Source organism: Lampetra planeri, chromosome 7 (assembly GCF_965212315.1).
Source record: "Lampetra planeri chromosome 7, kcLamPlan1.2.h2, whole genome shotgun sequence".
NCBI classification, from domain to species: Eukaryota; Metazoa; Chordata; class Hyperoartia; order Petromyzontiformes; family Petromyzontidae; genus Lampetra; species Lampetra planeri.
This window is the reverse complement of record NC_136113.1, coordinates 11,140,040-11,160,190: the sequence shown is the minus strand read 5'-3', so window position 1 is coordinate 11,160,190 and position 20,151 is coordinate 11,140,040. Positions and strand designations below refer to the sequence as shown.

Here is a 20,151-nt window from a genome sequence, read left to right as displayed (position 1 = left end):
CAACTGTTTCATTACACAAAATACTCAGGCAGGTGCTTAGTTTTGGAGGGGCTGATGGTAAGGCCTCACTTCTTAGTCGCACGCTCCAGGTCAAGCAACAGTGCCTCCAACTCCTTCTCTGAGTGAACAGCAATCACCAGATCGGCATACATACCATGGTTGACCGATAGGGAGCCATCCCTTGACAGCACCCGGGCATCAATCACCCTCCCATTATATCTGTACCAGATGGAGATTCCTCCGGTACAGCCATGGAAAGCTTCTCAAACTACGTGGTCGAAAAATCTTAAATAATGTAGGCACCAGAGGATATCCCTGTCGCACCCCAAGGTGAAGAGGGAATGGCTCTGACTCCCGGCCACGTAGCTTTACCAGGGCCTGCCCACCATCATGAAAGTCCTTCATAATTATGAGCAGACGGTCTGAGGCTCTAAAATCACGAAGAACAACACAGATCCCAGGCCTATTCATGGTATCAGAGGCATTGAACAGGTCAATAAAGTAGAGATATAGTTCCTGTTGGAATTCTCTATACTTCTTCTGTAGCAGACGGACAGAATATTATTGCGTCTGTGCAGGATTGCCCTGGCCTGAAACCACATTGGGGCTCCGCAAGCCTCCTCAGCGTGCCTGGCAAGGCGATGTTGAAAAATCATTGCCAGAACCTTTCCTGGCACACTGAGGAGGGAGATGCCCCTGTAAATTGGATAGTCTGTGTGGTCCCCTTTCTTAAAAAAGGGTTCCACCAGGGCATCCTTCCAATCCTGCGAAACCCGTCCAGTGGTTCAGACTGTTATTATGTCACAAAGGGCAGTCTGCACAAAAACATCACACTTCCTCAGCAGTTCACTTGGGAGATAATATCTGCCCAGCGCTTTTCCTGGTCTGACTTTGTATCGCCTTTGTACTTCCTCAACAGATAGCACCTCAGCCAGCCACTCACAGGGGGTGAATTGCTTCTAATATTTGAGGCACCGAAGCCTCAGCAGGGTCATCCCCACTTTGCCCCATGATGTTTTATGGGCTCAGGGATTTCTCCTTCCTCAATATCTCACCGATATGCTCAGCAAACCTCACTGCCACGCTCCCACGGCCCCTTCATTATTTTTTTCAGAAGATCCACTCCCTGTTGTTTGGCTGTCTTCTAACCCGAGTAGAGGACTGTCCACCCCACTTGGTGACTGGTGCCAGAGCCAGTCCACTGGACCTCCTGAATGTGTCAGAGAGGCAGGCTGTACCGGTCCAGCTCCAGACAGAGGAGTGGCAGCCTCTCCTCTGCAGTGAGCGTTCAAACATTCCACGAGGCCACTCGCAGTGGTTTGTTGCCGTTTCTGGAGGGTTTGGGTTCAATCTCTTGGCTCTGCCAAATTGGGTTTGGCCAGGAGACGCAATAGACTCCTGTCCCCCTGGGGCCTCCGCCACAAACTTAGTTTGATATTTGACACCTTAGTGGTAAATGAATTGAATTTGTCGTGGTGATCAGCCCATCGCACTCGTCCAGAGCCCCCATTGGCCGCTGTGTTGACTACGAGCACCATGAGAGAAAAAAATTTGCCCTTCCTCCCATGGCACATTCACCACAGCGTCACCGTCAAGCATCCCCGAGGAGGAATGGGGTTGTTTTCACCTCACGCACACACGACAGTGAATACACATATTTATCCATACATGCACACGCACGCATATATACACGCAAAACAAAGATCCCCCGTGTAGCTTTCACAGACTGTTGGGGCAAGTGCTGTTAGCGAGAACCTATGAAGGCCGTCACGGAACACGAGGAGTGGGTGGCCAGGATCACGCCCGGCCGCCTTTTGAGGCTTAATCGACCTAGTGAGCAGGAATCAAACTCTTTGCACCATTGTTCCCCACATACACACTCACACACAAATACACGCATTTACACATTCGCTCATAGCAACAACAACCGCCATTCGCCACTAAGTGGCGGTGAGGTCACCACGGCGCCTATGCCAGGCCAGGCGCAGTCCGAGACCACGTGAAGTGTCGAAGAATCGCTGACAGGTCACGGGGCAGACCCAGGTGCCATGGGTTGACTGAGATGCACCACCTGTGACCCCTACTGTGCCAAATTCATTTTAGCCGCCCGGCGCTCCACTTGTTGTGAGCATTGCTCCTCCGCCCTCCGTTGTTGTTGGAGGGCAACTGCCCAGTAGCGTCTTTCACGAGCCTCCTCCACAGAGGCCGATCTTGGCACCGCTGGTGCTGGTACCAGTCATCCGCAAGTCCACTCAACTCCACATCTTCCTGTACCGCATCAGTCCATCTCTTCTCTAGCTCACGCCGTACCCGTTTAGCCCCCTCTATCCGGACAAACAGAAGCTGCTTGGGCATTGGATGGATGTGCATGCAGGCTACATGACCCAGCCGACGCCGTCTCGCCTGTCGGAGGAGCTCATTGATGGGACTGTGTCCTGTCAGATCTTTCAAGGATTTGTGAGCTCCTCACACAATCCTGCCTTGTTAAGCCCACGATGGCTCGTAGGCAGGCCAGCCTGAAATAGATTATGCAAACACAATCCCACTCTCAAACACACCGATCACGCACACTGGCACACAAACGCATTCACGTACACATTATCATACACACGCATATAAACCTAGTACACACATACCATCATACACGGAAACCCACTCACGGAAACACACACATACACCACGTGCATAGTCGGCTGAGAGTGGTGATAAATTATACCCACATAGCGACTCAACAAAAACAGCCGCCGTTCGCCACGAGGCGTCGGTGGCGTCACTACGGCGCTTGTGCCAGGCCAGGTGCACTTGGAGGCCATGTGCAGTGTCGAAGGCTCGCTGACAGGACGTTACAGGATAGACCCAGGTGCCATGGGTTGACTGACTGGCAGATGCACCAGCAGTGCCCCCTACTGTGCCAACTTGCTGTATTTGATCTGCCCAGCGCTCTGGTCATTGTTGTGAGTGTCGCTCATCTGTCCTCCGTTGTTGCTGGAGGGCGACTGCCTCCAACTGCCCAGCAGCAGCAGCGTCCTTCACGATCCTCCTCCACAGCGGCCGATCTTGACAGCGCTGGTAGCGGTCTCCGGCAAGTCCACTCAGCTCCACATCCTCGTGTACCGCATCAGTCCATCTCTTCTCCAGGCCATGTCGTGCCCGTTTAGCCACTTCTATACGTCCAAACAGAAGCTGCTTGGGCATGCGGTGGATGGGCATGTGGGCGACATGACCCAGCCAACGCAGCCTTACCCGCCAGGGGAGCTCCCTGATGAGAATGTGTCCAGATCTTTTAAGGATTTGTGAGCTCCTCACACAATCCAGCCTGGTTAAACCCAGGATGGATCTAGGGTAGGCCAGCCAAAATGTTTCTAACGGGCGCACATGTTCCATTAGAGGGGTCCACGTTTCACAAGCATCGAGAAGGGAGGGCATTACCGTGGCCGAGAAGACCCGAAGCTTCGTGTGGAGCGACATACCAGGTAGCTTCCACACAGCGTTACGCAGACAATGAAAGAATATTGCCGCCCGACTGATTCGGAGTGAGATCTCTGCTATCATACCGACTCACGTCAACACACACATTCACAAACCCCTACACACGTACACATCCACTCACGTACACACACCCTCAACACACACACACCCTCTATACAAACCCACACACACACGTACCCACATACGCACTGTGTGCATGCGTGTGTAGATAAATTACTGTATACACACACTTTGACGCAAACACACATTTCCACTCATACAAAGCCACACATACACATCCTCAAACATACACAGTGTGCATGAATATAATTGTACACTCACAAACACACACGCGCGCGCTCAAACACAGACCTAGACAAAGACACAAAAGATATAGTCATCATCACACACGTACACACACACACGCAACGCGTGCATGTTATGGATTATAACAAAAGCCGCCAGTCGCCACTAAGTGTTGGTGACGTCACCACCGTGCCAGGCTAGGTGCACTTTGAGGCCACGTGAAGCGTCGATGGCTCGCTGGCAGGTCACGGATTATGAAGACGCACAAACCCACTCACAATAGCACTGCACACGCAGAGAACTCACACAATCACCACTGAACCCTCAATGCACACAGCATGCCCATGCTTGTGAACGTGTATTTGACGAATTACACAAATACCCCCCCCCACCCAGAACAACCTTTAACAGACAGACTGTTGCGGCAAAGTGCTGTTAGCGAGCACCTATGACGACCGATGAGACACGAGGGGAGGGGTGGCCAGCACCACACCCGGCCGCCTTTGTCTCCCAATTGCTGATGCGTATGCACCTAGGTGCCCGCGGTTCATTCATCGGGTTCGTAGCAGGATGCGCTAACCAACGCGCCACCGCTCCCATGGGCACTGCGCACACGGATACCTGCCCCCCCCCGTAAGGCATTGACAGACTAATTGGGGCAAGGTGCTGTTAGCAAGCACCAATGTAAGGCTGGCACGACACGCAAGGTGGCGGAGGGCAACACCACAACCCGGCCGCCTTTGTCTCTACCCAGTGGCGACGTTCTAACGCATCTTACCAGGTAGCCCATTTGAGGCTGAGTCGATCTAGGGGACCGGTTCAGATGACCATCATCATCGCCGGTGTTGGCCATGAGCGAGCCATGAAGCCAACTTCTCGTGCGCCGGGCTCCGGGGGGTTCGCGTGCGCAGCGCGCTAACCGCCGCGCCACCGCTCCCCTTGCCCGCATGCACGCGCGTGGCACACAAAGGCAAAGGTCCCCCGTGTAGCCTCAACAGACTGTTGGGCCAAGTGATTGTGACGAGCGGCACCTATGAAAGCCGGAACGACACACGAGGGGGGGAGGGGGGGGGCAGCAACCACGCCCCGGGCCGCCTTTGTCTCCCCAGTGGCGATGATTTTTACGCACCGAACCGGGTACTCATTTGAGGCTGAGTCGACACACGTACACACACACGTGTACACACGCGGAAACACACACGTACACACACTTATACACACACACGTATACACACACGTAGACCCAAACACGTATACACACACACGTATACACACGTACACACACACGTACACACGTATATACACGTACACACACGTAGACACACACACGTACACACACACACGTATACACACACGTATACACACACGTAGACACACACACTCGGGGGGGGGGGGCGTATTCTCCCCTATAATCGCGCACTTGGCCCAGCCTGGAAGCCTTCTCCTACACCCCCCCCCTTTCATCTCCCCGCATGGCCTCCCCCTCTCCTCGTCAGCTCCACCTCCTTCTCCTTCCTCGTCAGCTCCACCGTCTCTGATAGAGCAGAGACGTGGCGACAGCAACGCAACCGCGCTACCAAATCCCCCCCCCCGCCACTCCCCCATCACCTCCCCCCGCCACCACCCACCCCCCAACACCCCCCCCCACAACCCGCCGCCACCCCCCCCCCACCACCACCCCCCCCACCACCCCCCCCACCACCCGCCGCCACCCCCACCACCCCCCCCACCACCCCCATCACCCCCCCCCATCACCCCCCCATCACCCCCCCCCCACCGCCCCCCCCACCGCCACCCCCCCCCACCACCACCCCCCCCCACGACCCCCCCCACCACCACCCCCCCCACGACCCCCCCCCCACCACCACCCCCCACCACCACCCCCCACCACCACCCCCCCCCCACCACCCCCACCCCCACCACTATCGTGCGCCTCCTAAAATCCGCGCATCCCCACGAATAAAAAAAAACTCAACGCGAGCCTCATCACCGCGGAGTAAGTGGGGGGGGGGTGTAAGGGGGAGGGATCCCTCCGCGGCGTGGAAGTAGTGCGCGTCGCGAATAGCATTCGCGTTCCTATTCGGCGTCTACCGGAGCTCGCGTACAAGCGGGGGGGGCGGGGGCCGCGTGTGTGGACACGCGGAGGGGAGGGGGGGGCAGGGGCGGAGTGGGCGGTGAGAGGGCGGAGCGGTGTGCGGAGGGAGGGGGCTACGAGGGAGAGGGAGGGGGCTACGAGGCAGAGGGGGGGGCTACGAGGGAGAGGGGGGAGGGGGGCTACGAGGGAGAGTGGGGGGGCTACGAGGCAGAGGGGGGGGCTACGAGGGAGAGGGGGAGGGGGGCTACGAGGGAGAGGGGGGGCTACGAGGGAGGGGGAGGGGGGCTACGAGGGAGGGGGAGGGGGGCTACGAGGGTGGGGGGCTACGAGGGAGGGGGAGGGGGCTACGAGGGAGAGGGGGGGGCTACGGGGGAGGGGGGCTACGAGGGAGAGGGGGAGGGGGGCTACGAGGGAGGGGGGCTACGAGGGAGGGGGAGGGGGGCTACGAGGGAGGGAGGGGGGCTACGAGGGAGGGCGGCTACGAGGGAGGGAGGGGGGGGCTACGAGGGAGGGGGAGCGGGGCTACGAGGGAGGGGGGCTGCGAGGGAGGGAGGGGGGGGCTACGAGGGAGGGGGGGCTACGAGTGAGGGGGAGGGGGGCTACGAGGGAGAGAGGGGGGGCTACGAGGGAGGGGGAGGGGGGCTACGAGGGAGAGAGGGGGGGCTACGAGGGAGAGGGGAGGGGGGGGCTACGAGGGAGAGGGGGGGCTACGAGGGAGAGGGGGGGGCTACGAGGGAGAGGGGGGCTACGAGGGAGGGAGGGGGGGCTACGAGGGAGGGAGGGGGGGCTACGAGGGGAGGGGCTACGAGGGGGAGGGGCTACGAGGGCGGGCAGCACGATGCGGCGCAGTGGCCGACGGGGGCGCCCGCGTGTGCACCGCGCCGCGCAGGGATACGGTAACGTGACGGCGCGTGTACACGTTGTGTGTGTGTGTACACGTGGTGTGTGTGTGTACACGTGGTGTGTGTGTGTACACGTGGTGTGTGTGTGTACACGTGGTGTGTGTGTACACGTGGTGTGTGTGTACACGTGTGTGTGTACACGTGGTGTGTGTACACGTGGTGTGTGTGTACACGTGGGTGTGTGTGTACACGTGTGTGTGTGTACACGTGGGTGTGTGTGTGTACACGTGGTGTGTGTGTGTACACGTGTGTGTGTGTACACGTGTGTGTGTACACGTGGTGTGTGTGTGTACACGTGGTGTGTGTGTACACGTGTGTGTGTACGCGTGTGTGTGTGTACACGTGTGTGTGTACACGTGGTGTGTGTGTACACGTGGTGTGTGTGTGTACACGTGGTGTGTGTGTGTGTACACGTGGGTGTGTGTGTACACGTGTTGTGTGTGTGTACACGTGTGTGTGTGTACACGTGTGTGTGTGTACACGTGGTGTGTGTGTGTACACGTGGTGTGTGTGTACACGTGGTGTGTGTGCACACGTGGTGTGTGTGTGTGTGTGTACACGTGGTGTGTGTGTGTGTGTACACGTGGTGTGTGTGTGTACACGTGGGCGTGGATGTGTGCGTACACGTGGGTGTGTGGGTGTACACGTGGTTGTTGTTGTGTGTACACGTGTGTGTGTGTACACGTGGGTTTTGGGTGTGTGTGTGTGTACACGTGGGTGTTTGGTGTGTGTGTGTACACGTGGGTGTTGTGTGTGTGTGTACACGTGGGTGGGTGTACACGTGGGTGTTTGGTGTGTGTGTACACGTGGGTGTTGTGTGTGTGTACACGTGGGTGGGTGTACACGTGGGTGTTGTTGGGTGTGTACACGCAGGGTGCTGTGATCGCTTTGCGCGTGTTTTGTTTTCGCACTACGTATACATGTGTAAATAATGTGAAGCTAAATATAGAATATTTCATAATTCCATAGCAACGTGTACCCATGTGTATACGTGTGGGTGTGTACATGGCATGGCGTAATACTCCACACGCAGTAGGCATCTGCAACAATATAGTTTACGCAATATACGCGTGATACGACGAGTATGTTAATGAATTACGTAAACATGTGTACACGTGGATGTGTACACAAGCGTATACAGAGAAACGTAAGCTCTTAATACTTTATAATGCAAGTTAAATCTTCGTTAATTACATAGAGCCCTGGCACGCATGTGGACACGCCGTTGTGTACTCGTGTTCGTGTACACGTGGAGTGTCGTGTACACGTGTACACAACACAGCACACTGCAGCAGTTAAAACATTGACACTAGAGCACGTCTTTTAAAATACCACAGTATACTGTACTAACAATCGTGGTCAAGTGTTAAATTGTGGTGAGTACACGTGTGTGTGTGTGTGTGTACACACGTGTGTGTACACACACGCACAACACCCACGTGTACACACACAACACCCACGTGTACACACACAAACACACACGTGTACACACACACAACACCCACGTGTACACACACACACACCCACGTGTACACACACACAAACCCCACGTGTACACACACCCACGTGTACACACACACGTGTACACACACACCCACGTGTACACACACACAACACCCACGTGTACACACACACAAACCCCACGTGTACACACACACGTGTACACACACACCCACGTGTACACACACACAACACCCACGTGTACACACACACAAACCCCACGTGTACACACACACACGTGTACACACACACACACGTGTACACACACACAAACCCCACGTGTACACACACACACCCACGTGTACACACACCCACGTGTACACACAAACTACTTGAACCGTCACGCGTGCTTAACGAGCATCACTTCACGGCACATCACCTATGGCACACGCGGTCACTCCACTGCTGGTTGAGGAGGATCAATGGGGGGGGGGGGGGTTGTGGGACTCGTTTGACCACGTGTACACACACACAGCCACGTGTACACACACACAGCCACGTGTACACACACACAGCCACGTGTACACACACAGCCACGTGTATACACACCATGCTTATACTTCACGCTGGTCGACGTGGCCTTTACTCAGTAAGTTGTTGTTGTTGTTACGGCGTTGTGGCGGCTAACATCGTGTTTGCAATGCCCCGTAACCGCATGAGAAGAAGAAACAAAACCGGTTACGGGGTGTTTTTTAAAAGGATAGACGAAGGGAGCTGCTGTCAGGGACGGTAGTCCGCCCTGGGCCTTGCGAACCGTCCAGAGGGGGGGCCGGCGATTCCGTTCCATCTCCCGGTTGACTTCAACGGAGAAACTTTCTCAATCCACTCCCACAACTCTGTCCAACCGAGCGCTACGAATGTGACGACCATACCACAGTGTGGTGATTGGGGGGGAGTAACCACCCACCGATTCCAACACGACCGCTCAGCGTGGAAGAGGAGGCCAAGTGCCCTCTTGAAGAGCCCCCCTCTCGTCGGAAAGGGGGGCCCCTTCGGCCAGCAGTGTCGTGAGCGAACGATTGAGCGAGGGGTTTGCGCCTTCTAACCGAGAGGGCAGCGTCTGACCACGCGGTGACTGGCACCGCCGTGCGGTTTGTCCGTCCGCGTTGCTGCCGTGGCTGAAACTCCCACGGGGGGCGGGGGGGTTACGGGTAAACCGGTTCCGGCCCTTTGACACGGGTAATCGATACTGACGAACGTCACAGCCGGTTGATCGTGTGTGTGGTGTGTGTGGTGTGTTTACACGTGTCTGTGTGGTGTGTGTGGTGCGTGTACACGTGTCTCTGTTTGTCTTGTGTCTCTGTCTTGTGTCTGTCTTGTGTCTGTCTCCCTTGTGTCTGTGTACACGTGTTTGTGTACACGTGTTTGTGTACACGTGTTTGTGTACACGTGTTTGTGTCTGTGTACACACGTGTTTGTGTCTGTGTACACACGTGTATGTGTACACACGTGTCTGTGTACACGTGTCTGTGTACACGTGTCTGTGTGGTGTGTACACGTGTCTGTGTACACGTGTCTGTGTGGTGTGTACACGTGTCTGTGTGTACACGTGTCTGTGTGGTGTGTATACGTGTCTGTGTCTACACGTGTCTGTGTGGTGTGTACACGTGTCTGTGTACACTTGTGTCTGTGTACACGTGTCTGTGTACACGTGTCTGTGTACACTTGTGTCTGTGTACACGTGTCTGTGTACACGTGTCTGTGTGTACACGTGTCTGTGTGGTGTGTATACGTGTCTGTGTGTACACGTGTCTGTGTGTACACGTGTCTCTGTCTTGCGTCTGTCTCACTCGTGAGTCTCGACGTGTTTGTCGTTCGTCTGGTTTGTGTCTGTCTCGCGTGTGTCTGTGTCTCCCGTGTCTTTCTTGTGTGTCTGTGTATGGCTGTTGGGGATGTATGTTAGGGAGACAAAGGCGGCCGGGCGTGGTGCTACCCACGCACCCCTCGTGTTGCCGTGCCGGCCTTCATCGGTGCTACGCGATCACAGCACTTGCCCCAACAGTCTGTCAAGGCTACACGGGGGAGCTTTGTCTTTGTGTGGAGGGTGGGTTGGTGTGGGTGAGTGTGGGGGTTGGGTACGTGTGTGAGGGTGGGTTGGTGTGTGTGAATGGGGGGTTGGGTGTGTTTGAGGGTGTGTGTGTGTGAGGGTGTATGTATGTGGGCGTTCGACACTTCACGTGGCCTCAAGGTGCACATGGCCTGGCACAAGCGTCGTGGTGACGTCACCGCCACTTAGTGACGAATGGCGGTTGTTGTTGTGTGTATGTGGAGGGTGGGTTGGTGTGTGTGTGTGTGAATGGGGGGTTGGCTGTGTTTGTGTGAGGGTGTGTGTATGTGGAGGGTGGGTTGGTGTGTGTGTGAATGGGGGGTTGGGTGTGTATGTGTGTGAATGGGAGGTTGGGTGTGTGTGTGCGTGAATGGGAGGTTGGGTGTGTGTGTGTGTGAATGGGAGGTTGGGTGTGTGAGGGTGTGTGTATGTGAAGGGTGGGTTGGTGTGTGTGTGTGTGAATGGGGGGTTGTGTGTGTGTGTGAATGGGAGGTTGTGTGTGTGTGAGGGTGTGTGTGTGTGTGAGGGTGTGTGTATGTGAAGGGTGGGTTGGTGTGTGTGTGAATGGGGGGTTGGGTGTGTGTGTGTGTGTGTGAATGGGGGGGTTGGGTGTGTGTGAATGGCGGGGGGGGTTGGGTGTGTGTGTGTGAATGGGGGGTTGGGTGTGTGTGTGTGAGGGTGGGTTGGTGTGTGTGTGATGGTGGGTGGGTGTGTGTGAGGGTGGGTGTGTGTGAATGGGGGGTTGGGTGTGTGTGTGTGGGTGGGTTGGTGTGTGAGGGTGTGTGTGTGTGTGTGAATGGGGGGTTGGGTGTGTGTGTGTGTGAGGGTGGGTGTGTGTGTGAATGGGGGGTAGGATGTGTGTGTGAATGGGGGGTAGGGTGTGTGTGTGAATGGGGGGTAGGGTGTGTGTGTGTGTGTGTGAATGGGGGGGTGTGTGTGTGAGTGAGGGTGTGTGTGTGTGAATGGGTGGTAGGGTGTGGGTGTGTGTGAGGGTGTGTGTGTGTGAGGGTGTGTGTGTGTGAGTGAGGGTGTGTATGACGTGTCGTTTGTGTCTGTCTCGCTCATGTGTCTGTGTATGGCTGTTGGCGATGTATGTCAGGGAGACAAAGGCGGCCGGGCGTGGTGCTACCCACGCCCCCCTCGTGTTGCCGTGCCGGCCTTCATCGGTGCTACTCGCTCACAGCACTTGCCCCAACAGTCTGTCAAGGCTACATGGGGGAGCTTTGTCTTTGTGTGGAGGGTGGGTTGGGGTGTGGGTGAGTGTGGGGGTTGGGTACGTGTGTGAGGGTGGGTTGGTGTGTGTGTGTGAGGGTGTGTGTATGTGGAGGTGGGTTGGTGTGTGTGTGTGAATGGGGGGTTGGGTGTGAGTGTGTGTGAGGGTGTGTGTGAGGGAGTGTGTGTGTGAGGGTGTGTGTATGTGGAGAGTGGTTTGGTGTGTATGTGTGTATGAATGGGGGGTTGGGTGTGTGTGTGTGAGGGAGGGAGTGTATGGAGAGGGTGAGTTGGTGTGTGTGTGTGAATGAGGAGCTGGGTGAGTGTGTGTGAGGGTGTGTGTATGTGCTCGCGAACAGCACTTGCCCCTAAAGTCTGTTAAGGCTATACGGGGGATCTTTGTCTGTTTGTGTGTATCGGGAGGGTGGGTTGATGTGTGTGTGTGAATGGGGGGTTGGGTGTGTGTGAGGGTGTGTGTGTGTGGAGGGTGGGTTGATGTGTGTGTGAATGGGAGGTTGGGTGTGTGTATGAGGGTGTGTGTATGTGAAGGGTGGGTTGGTGTGTGTTTGTGTGAATGGGGGGGTTGGGTGTGTGTGTGTGTGAGGGTGTGTGTATGTGGAGGGTGGGTTGGTGTGTGTGTGAATGGGGGGTTGGGTGTGTGTGAGGGTGGGTGTGTGTGTGTGAATGGGGGGTTGGGTGTATGTGTGTGAGGGTGGGTTGGTGTGTGTGTGAGGGTGGGTGTGTGTGTGTGTGTGTGAGGGTGGGTGTGTGTGTGTGAATGGGGGGTTGGGTGTGTGAGGGTGGGTTGATGTGTGTGTGAGGGTGTGTGTGTGTGTGTGTGAGGGTGTGTAGGGAGAGGGTGGGTTGGTGTGTGTGAGGGTGTGTATGGAGAGGGTGGGTTGGTGTGTGTGTGTGAGGGGTGTGTGTGTGTGAGGGTGTGTATGGAAAGGGTGGGTTGGTGTGTGTGTGTGAGAGGGTGTGTATGGAGAGGGTGGGTTGGTGTGTGTGAGGGTGTGTATGGAGAGGGTGGGTTGGTGTGTGTGTGTGAATGGGGGGTTGGGTGTGTGTGTGTGTGAATGGGGGGTTGGGTGTGTGTGTGTGAGGGTGGGTTGGTGTGTGTGAGTGAGGGGTGTGTGTGTGTGAGGGTGGGTTGGTGTGTGTGTGAGGGTGGGGGCGTGTGTGTGTGTGAATGGGGGGGTAGGGTGTGTGAGTGAGGGTGTGTGTGTGAGTGAGGGTGTGTGTGTGAGTGAGGGTGTGTGTGTGAGTGAGGGTGTGTGTGTGAGTGAGGGTGTGTGTGTGTGAGTGAGGGTGTGTGTGTGTGTGAGGGTGTGTGTGAGAGTGAGGGTGTGTGTGTGTGACGTGTCGTTTGTGTCTGTCTCGCTCGTGAATCTCGACGTGTTTGTCGTTCGTCTGGTTTGTGTCTGTCTCGCGTGTGTCTGTGTCTCCCGTGTCTCGCGTGTGTCTGTGTCTCCCGTGTCTCGCGTGTGTCTGTGTCTCCCGTGTCTCGCGTGTGTCTGTCTCCCGTGTCTCGCGTGTGTCTGTGTCTTCCGTGTCTCGCGTGTGTCTGTGTCTCCCGTGTCTCGCGTGTGTCTGTGTCTCCCGTGTCTCGCGTGTGTCTGCGTCTCCCGTGTCTCGCGTGTGTCTGTGTCTCCCGTGTCTCGCGTGTGTCTGTGTCTCCCGTGTCTCGCGTGTGTCTGTGTCTCTCGTGTCTCGCGTGTGTCTGTGTCTCCCGTGTCTCGCGTGTGTCTGTGTCTCCCGTGTCTCGCGTGTGTCTGTGTCTCCCGTGTCTCGCGTGTGTCTGTGTCTCCCGTGTCTCGCGTGTGTCTGTGTCTCCCGTGTCTCGCGTGTGTCTGTGTCTCCCGTGTCTCGCGTGTGTCTGTGTCTCCCGTGTCTCGCGTGTGTATGTGTCTCCCGTGTCTCGCGTGTATCTGTGTCTCCCGTGTCTCGCGTGTGTCTGTGTCTCCCGTGTCTCGCGTGTGTCTGTGTCTCCCGTGTCTCGCGTGTGTCTGTGTCTCCCGTGTCTCGCGTGTGTCTGTGTCTCCCGTGTCTCGCGTGTGTCTGTCTCCCGTGTCTCGCGTGTGTCTGTGTCTCCCGTGTCTCGCGTGTGTCTGTGTCTCCCGTGTCTCGCGTGTGTCTGTGTCTCCCGTGTATCGCGTGTGTCTGTGTCTCCCGTGTCTCGCGTGTGTCTGTGTCTCCCGTGTCTCGCGTGTGTCTGTGTCTCCCGTGTCTCGCGTGTGTCTGTGTCTCCCGTGTCTCGCGTGTGTCTGTGTCTCCCGTGTCTCGCGTGTGTCTGTGTCTCGCGTGTGTCTGTGTCTCCCGTGTCTCACGTGTGTCTGTGTCTCCCGTGTCTCGCGTGTGTCTGTGTCTCCCGTGTCTCGCGTGTGTCTGTGTCTCCCGTGTCTCGCGTGTGTCTGTGTCTCCCGTGTCTCGCGTGTGTCTGTGTCTCCCGTGTCTCGCGTGTGTCTGTGTATGGCTGTTGGGGATGTATGTTAGGGAGACAAAGGCGGCCGGGCGTGGTGCTACCCACGCACCCCCTCGTGTTGCCGTGCCGGCCTTCATCGGTGCTTCTCGCTCACAGCACTTGCCCCAACAGTCTGTCAAGGCTATACGGGGGAGCTTTGTCTTTGCGTGGATGGTGGGTTGGGGTGTGGGTGAATGTGGGGGTGGGGTACGTGTGTGAGGGTGGGTTGGTGTGTGTGTGAGGGTGTGTGTAAGGGGAGGGTGGGTTGGTGTGTGTGTGAATGGGGGTTTGGGGGTGTGTGTGTGAGGGTGTGTGTATGTGGAGGGTGTGTTTAAGGGGAGGGTGGATTGGTGTGTGTGTGAATTGGGGGTTGGGGTTGTGTGTGAGGGTGTGTGTGTGTGAATGGGGGTGTGTGTGTGAGGGTGTGTGTGTATGTGTGAGGGTGTGTTTAAGGGGAGGGTGGATTGGTGTGTGTGAGAGTGTGTGTGTGTGAGGGTGTGTGTGTGTGTGTGTGAGGGTGTGTTTAAGGGGAGGGTGGATTGGTGTGTGTGTGAATGGGGGGTTGGGTGTCTGTGTGAGGGTGTGTGTGTGTGAGGGTGTGTGAGGGGAGGGTGGGTTGGTGTGTGTGTGAATGGGGGGTTGGGTGTGCGTGTGTGAGGGTGTGTGTATGTGGAGGGTGGGTTGGTGTGTGTGTGAATGGGGGGTTGGGTGTGTGTGTGAATGGGGGGTTGGGTGTGTGTGTGTGTGTGAGGGTGTTTGTAAGGGGAGGGTGGGTTGGTGTGAATGGGGGGGGGGGGGGTGTGAGGGTGTGTGTGAGGGGAGGGTGGGTTGGTGTGTGTGTGAATGGGGGGTTGGGGGTGTGTGTGTGAGGGTGTGTCTATGTGGAGGTGGGTTGATGTGTGTGTGTTTGTGAATGGGAGGTTGGGTGTGTGTGTGTGTGAATGGGGGGTTGGGTGTGTGTGAGGGTGTGTGTATGTGAGAGGGTGGGTGTGTGTGAATGGGGGGTTGGGTGTGTGGGTGTGTGTGTATGGGGAGGATGGATTGGTGTGTGTGTGTGAATGGGGGGTTGGGTGTGTGTGTGAGGGTGTGTGTATGTGGAGGGTGGGTTGGTGTGTGTGTGTGAATGGGGGGTTAGGTGGGTGTGTGTGTTTATGGGGAGGATGGGTTCGTGTGTGTGTGCGAATGGGAGGTTGGGTGTGTGTGAGGGTGTGTGTATGTGGAGGGTGGGTTGGTGTGTGTGTGTGAATGGGGGGTTGGGTGTGTGTGTGTATGGGGAGGATGGGTTCGTGTGTGTGTGTGAATGGGAGGTTTGGTGTGTGTGTGTGAGGGTGTGTGTATGTGGGGAGCGGTAGCGTAGCGGTTAGCGCTACGCTGCGCTACGAACCTGACGACTCGGGTTCGATTCCCGCTCACGGCCTACACTGGTGACGATTATCTGAACCGGTCCCGGGCATCCCCTAGGTCTACTCAGCCTCAAATGAGTAAGCATTGCCACTGGGGAGACAAAGGCGTTCGGGCGTGGTCCTGGCCACAGACCCCCTCATGTATCGTTCCGGCCTTCGTAGGTACTCGCTAACAGCACTTTCCCCTACAGTGTGTTAAGGCTACACGGGGGACCTTTGTCTTTGTGTGTGGAGGGTGGGTTGGTGTGTGTGGATGGGGGGTTGGGTATGTGTGTGAGGGTGTATGCAGGGTGGGTTGGTGTGTGTGAATGTGGTTGTTGGCTATGTGTGTGAGGGTGTGTGTATGTGGAGGAGGGTGGGTTGGTGTGTGTGTGAATGTGCTTTTTGGATATGTGTGTGTAGAGTGTGTTGTTGTGTGTGTGTGGATGGGGGATGGGTATTTGTGAGGGTTTTGTATGTGGAGGGTGGGTTGGTGGGTGTGTGGATGGGGACTTGCGTATGTGTGTGAGGGTGTGTTTGTGGAGGGTGGATTGGTGTGTGTGTGAATGTGCTTGTTGGATATGTGTGTGTAGAGTGTGTTGTTGTGTGTGTGTGGATGGGGGATGGGTATTTGTGTGAGGGTTTTTGTATGTGGAGGGTGGGTTGGTGTGTGTGAATGGTGGATTGGGTTTGTGTGTGAGGGTGTGTATGTGGAGGGGGGGTTGGTGTGTGAATGTGAATTGGGGGTTGGGTGTGTGTGTGTGTGTGTATGTGGAGGTGGGTTGATTGTGTGTGTAAACGGGGGGTTGGGTATGTGTGTGAGGGTGTGTGTATGTAGAGGGTGGGTTGGTGTGTGTGAATGTAGTTGTTGCGTATGTGTGTGAGGTGTGTATGCGGCAAAAACAACCCCCTACCTCCTCGTTGGTGCCGGACGGCAACGCTGTGGTGAGCAGTGTCGTGGGGGGGAGGGCCAATCTAGATTGGCCATTCCCCTCATGGCTTTTGTAACCACCACAGCGGTCAAATGGGGGCTCTGGACGGGTGCGAGGGGCTGGTAACCCCTCTACCTTCAATTAATTTCCACAAAACCGCGTCTAAAATATCTAATTAAGCTTGTGCCGGCGGCCCCGGGGGGACAGGCATCTATGACGTCTCCTGGCCAAACCTCATTTGGCGAAGCCAGGAGACTGAATCCTTACCCTCGGGGCTCCTCCAGAAACAACAAAAAACCACTGCAGTTGGCCATGTGGAATGTTCGAACGCTCACTGCGGAGGAGAGGCTGCCACTCCTCTGTCAGGAGGTGGACCGGTACCGCCTGGATTTCTGTGGTATTCAGAAGGTCCGGTGGACCGGCTCTGGCTCCTGCCACCATGAGGGGTGGACAGTCCTCTAGTCAGAGCAGGAGACTGCCAAACAACAGGGAGTGGCTCTTCTTCTGAACAAAATAATGAAGGGGGCGTGGGAGTGTGGGGGTGAGGTGTGGGAAGCGGTAAGCCCCAGGCTACTTTGGGCTCGCCTACCTATCAGCCGGAAGCGAGGAGTGGTGGTCGTGGTTACTTATACCCCCACTGAAGATGAATATCCGTGGAGGGATGCAGGCAAGGCCGATGAGTCAGATGCCTTCTTTGACCTCCCGTCACAGGTGCTAGCTAAAGTGGCCCCTCGGGATAGAGTCATCTTGTTGGGTGACTTCAATGCCCGACTTGGCCATGATGCTGGCACCTGGTCTCGAGTGATTGGAAGGCATGGGCCAGATCAGCTCAATAACAACGGATGGAGGCTGCTAGATTTTTGTGTAGCCCATGGGCTTGTAATTACCAACACGCTGTTCCGGCATCGGCGCATCCACACAACATCATGGATACATGCCGGGTCCGAGCAAGAACATCTGCTCGACTACATAGTGACGGAACAGCGGATGCAGGCCCATGTCCTTGACACCAGGACCTACCGTTGAGCTTATCTGCCCACTGACCATTGACTTGTCATCTGTAAGATGCGCCTGCCATTCTTCCACTCCGGTGGTGGGTGTACACCCAGGACTCCATTCAAACCCAAAGTGGTCTGGTCTCAGCTAGCTGATGAAAGTTGCAAGCGAGAATTTCATCATTGCTTGCGGCTGGGGTTGGCATCGTCCCCCACTCCTCCAGATGTCGAGGAGAAATGGGCGAGGTTTAGGACTGTGGCTCATGCAGCTGCAATGGCTGCTTTGGGTACATGGTCCAGACCTCCTCAGAGACCCTGGCTGACAGAGGAGGTTTTCAGGCTGGCTGAGAAAAAGCGACAGTCCCACTCTCATCGTCTACAAGCACCCCACGTCAGAGAATGAGGAGGCTTACCGCAGCCTTCGCTCGGAGGTTCGGAGAGCCATAAGGCACTGCAAGGATGGGTGGTGGTCGCGGGTTGCTGAGGAGATGGAGTCTGCCTCAATGGCCCGCAATCACAAAACGCTATTTAACTCCATAAAAAAGTAACCTGCACTGCCACACCTATTACTATCATTAGGGGAAAGAACGGTGGTCGAATCTCCGACCCCCAAGAACAGGTTTGCAGATTTGCTGAGCATTTTTACGAGGTCCTGGGGGAGGGGAAATCCCTCAGCCTGGAAAACATCATGGGACAAAGTGGGGATGACCCTGCTGGGGCTGCAGTGTCTCAACTATTGGAAGAAGAAGTCACCCCCTGTGAGTGGCTGGCTGAGGTGCCATCACTTGAGGAAGTACTGAAGGCGATCCAGAGTCTGAGACCAGGAAAGGCACCGGGCAGAGATGATCTCCCAAGCGAAATGCTTAGGGAGGGTGGCGTTTGGGCACAGACTGCCCTACATGACATCATAACAACAGTCTGGACCACTGGACGGGTTCCGCAGGATTGGAACGATGCCCTGGTGGGTCCCCCTTTTTAAGAAGGGGGACCGCACAGACTGTAACAACTACAGGGGCATCTCACTCTGAGGAGAGGCTTGCAGAGCCCCAATGCAGTTTCTGGAAAGGGCGATCCTGCACAGATGCCATATTTTCTGTCCGTCTGCTACAGCAGAGGTGTAGGAAATTCCAACAAAACCTACATCTCTGCTTTATTGACCTGGTCAAGGCCTATTATACCATCAGTAGGCCTGGGCTCTGGGTTATTCTTCGTGCTTTCGGAGTCCCTGACCCTCTGCTCACGATCATTAAGAACCTTCATGATGGTGCGCGGACCCGGGTAAAACTAGGTGGCCGGGAGTCGGAGCCATTCCCTGTTCACCTTGGAGTGCGACAGGGATATCCTCTGGCTACCACATTATTTAACATATTTTTCGATCAAGTAGTTCGTAAAGCCTTCGGTGGTTGTACCAGAGGAATTTCCACCTGGTACAGACACAATGGGAGGCTGATCGATGCCCTGGTGTGATCAAGGGATGGCTCCCTATTGGTCAACCACATTATATATGCCGATGATCTGGTAATTGCTGCTCACTCAGAGGAGGAGTTGGAGACGCTGCTGCTGAACCTGGAGCTTGCCACTAAGAGGCGGGGCCTTACCATCAGCCCCACCAAAACAAAGCACCTGCCTGGGTATTTTGTACCATCGGACCCTCCACCCCCACAACTCCCAATTGGTGATGGGGCAGTTGTGGAGAGAGTGGAGAGTTTCTCATACCTGGGCAGTGTGCTCATGACCGGCTCCGGTTTGACATCAGAGGTCTCACTCCAAATCAGTCGAGTGGCATTATCTTTTCATCGGTTGCGTAACGCTGTGTGGAAGCTACCTGGTCTGTCGCTCCGCACGAAGTTTCAGGTCTTCTCGGCCACGGTCATTCCCTCCCATCTCCACGCTTGCGAAACGTGGACCCCCCTAATGGAACATATTCGCCGGTTAGAAACATTTAGGCTGGCCTACCCTAGATCCATTCTGGGTTTAACCAGTCTGGATTGTGTGAGCTCACAAATCCTTAAAAGATCTGGACACATTCTCATCAGGGAGCTCCTCGGGCGGGTAAGGGCTGCGTTGGCTGGGTCATGTCGCCCACATGCCCATCCACCGCATTCCCAATCAGCTTCTGTTTGGACGTATAGAAGTGGCTAAACGGGCACGACATGGCCTGGAGAAGAGATGGACTGATGCGGTACACGAGGATGTGGAGCTGAGTGGACTTGCCGGAGACCGCTACCAGCGCTGTCAAGATCGGCCTCAGTGGAGGAGGCTCGTGAAGGACGCTACTGGCCAGTTGGAAGCAGTCGCCCTCCAACAACAACGGAGGGGGGAGGAGCGACGCTCACAACAACGAGCGGAGAACCGGGTGGCTAAATCACAGCAAGTTAGCACAGTAGGGGGTACAGGTGGTGCATCGACCAGTCATATCAGTCAGGCAACCCGTGGCACCTGGGTCTGTTCCGTGACCTCCTGCCAGTGGGTGTTCGACATTTCACGTGGCCTTAATGTGCACATAGCCTGGCACAAGCGCTGTGGTGACGTCACCGCAACTTAGTGGCAAATGGCGGTTGTTGTGTGTGTGAGTTCGTGTATGTGGGAGGGTGGGTTGGTGTGTGTGTGAATGTAGGTGGTGTTGGCTCACAGAACTTGCCCCAACAGTCTGTTTAGGCTATACGGGGGTCTTTGTCTTTGTTAGGTATGTGTCTGGGTGTGTGTATGTGGAGGGTAGGTTGGTGTGTGTGTGTGATTGTGGTTGTTGGGTATGTGTGGAGGGTAATTTGGTGTGTGAATGTGGTTGGTTGGGCAGGTGTGTAGGTGTCTGTATGTGGAGAAGAGCGGTATTGCAACGGCTACCACGATG

At 56.0% G+C, this 20,151-nt stretch overlaps 1 protein-coding gene across 4 annotated transcripts in view; it reads left to right on the top strand.

Annotated features, from left to right (window-relative positions):
• Positions 1-6,699: 6,699 nt before the first annotated feature.
• Positions 6,700-20,151, top strand: part of LOC144719958 (uncharacterized) — a 53,315-nt gene continuing 39,863 nt past the window's right edge. The window contains exon 1 of one of the 4 annotated variants that reach the window (XM_078596338.1): positions 6,700-6,765. The gene's annotated coding sequence lies outside the window, so the exon portion shown is untranslated. The remainder of the gene's footprint in view (positions 6,766-20,151) is intronic. The other 3 variants (XM_078596337.1, XM_078596333.1, XM_078596339.1) reach the window with 3 other exon arrangements.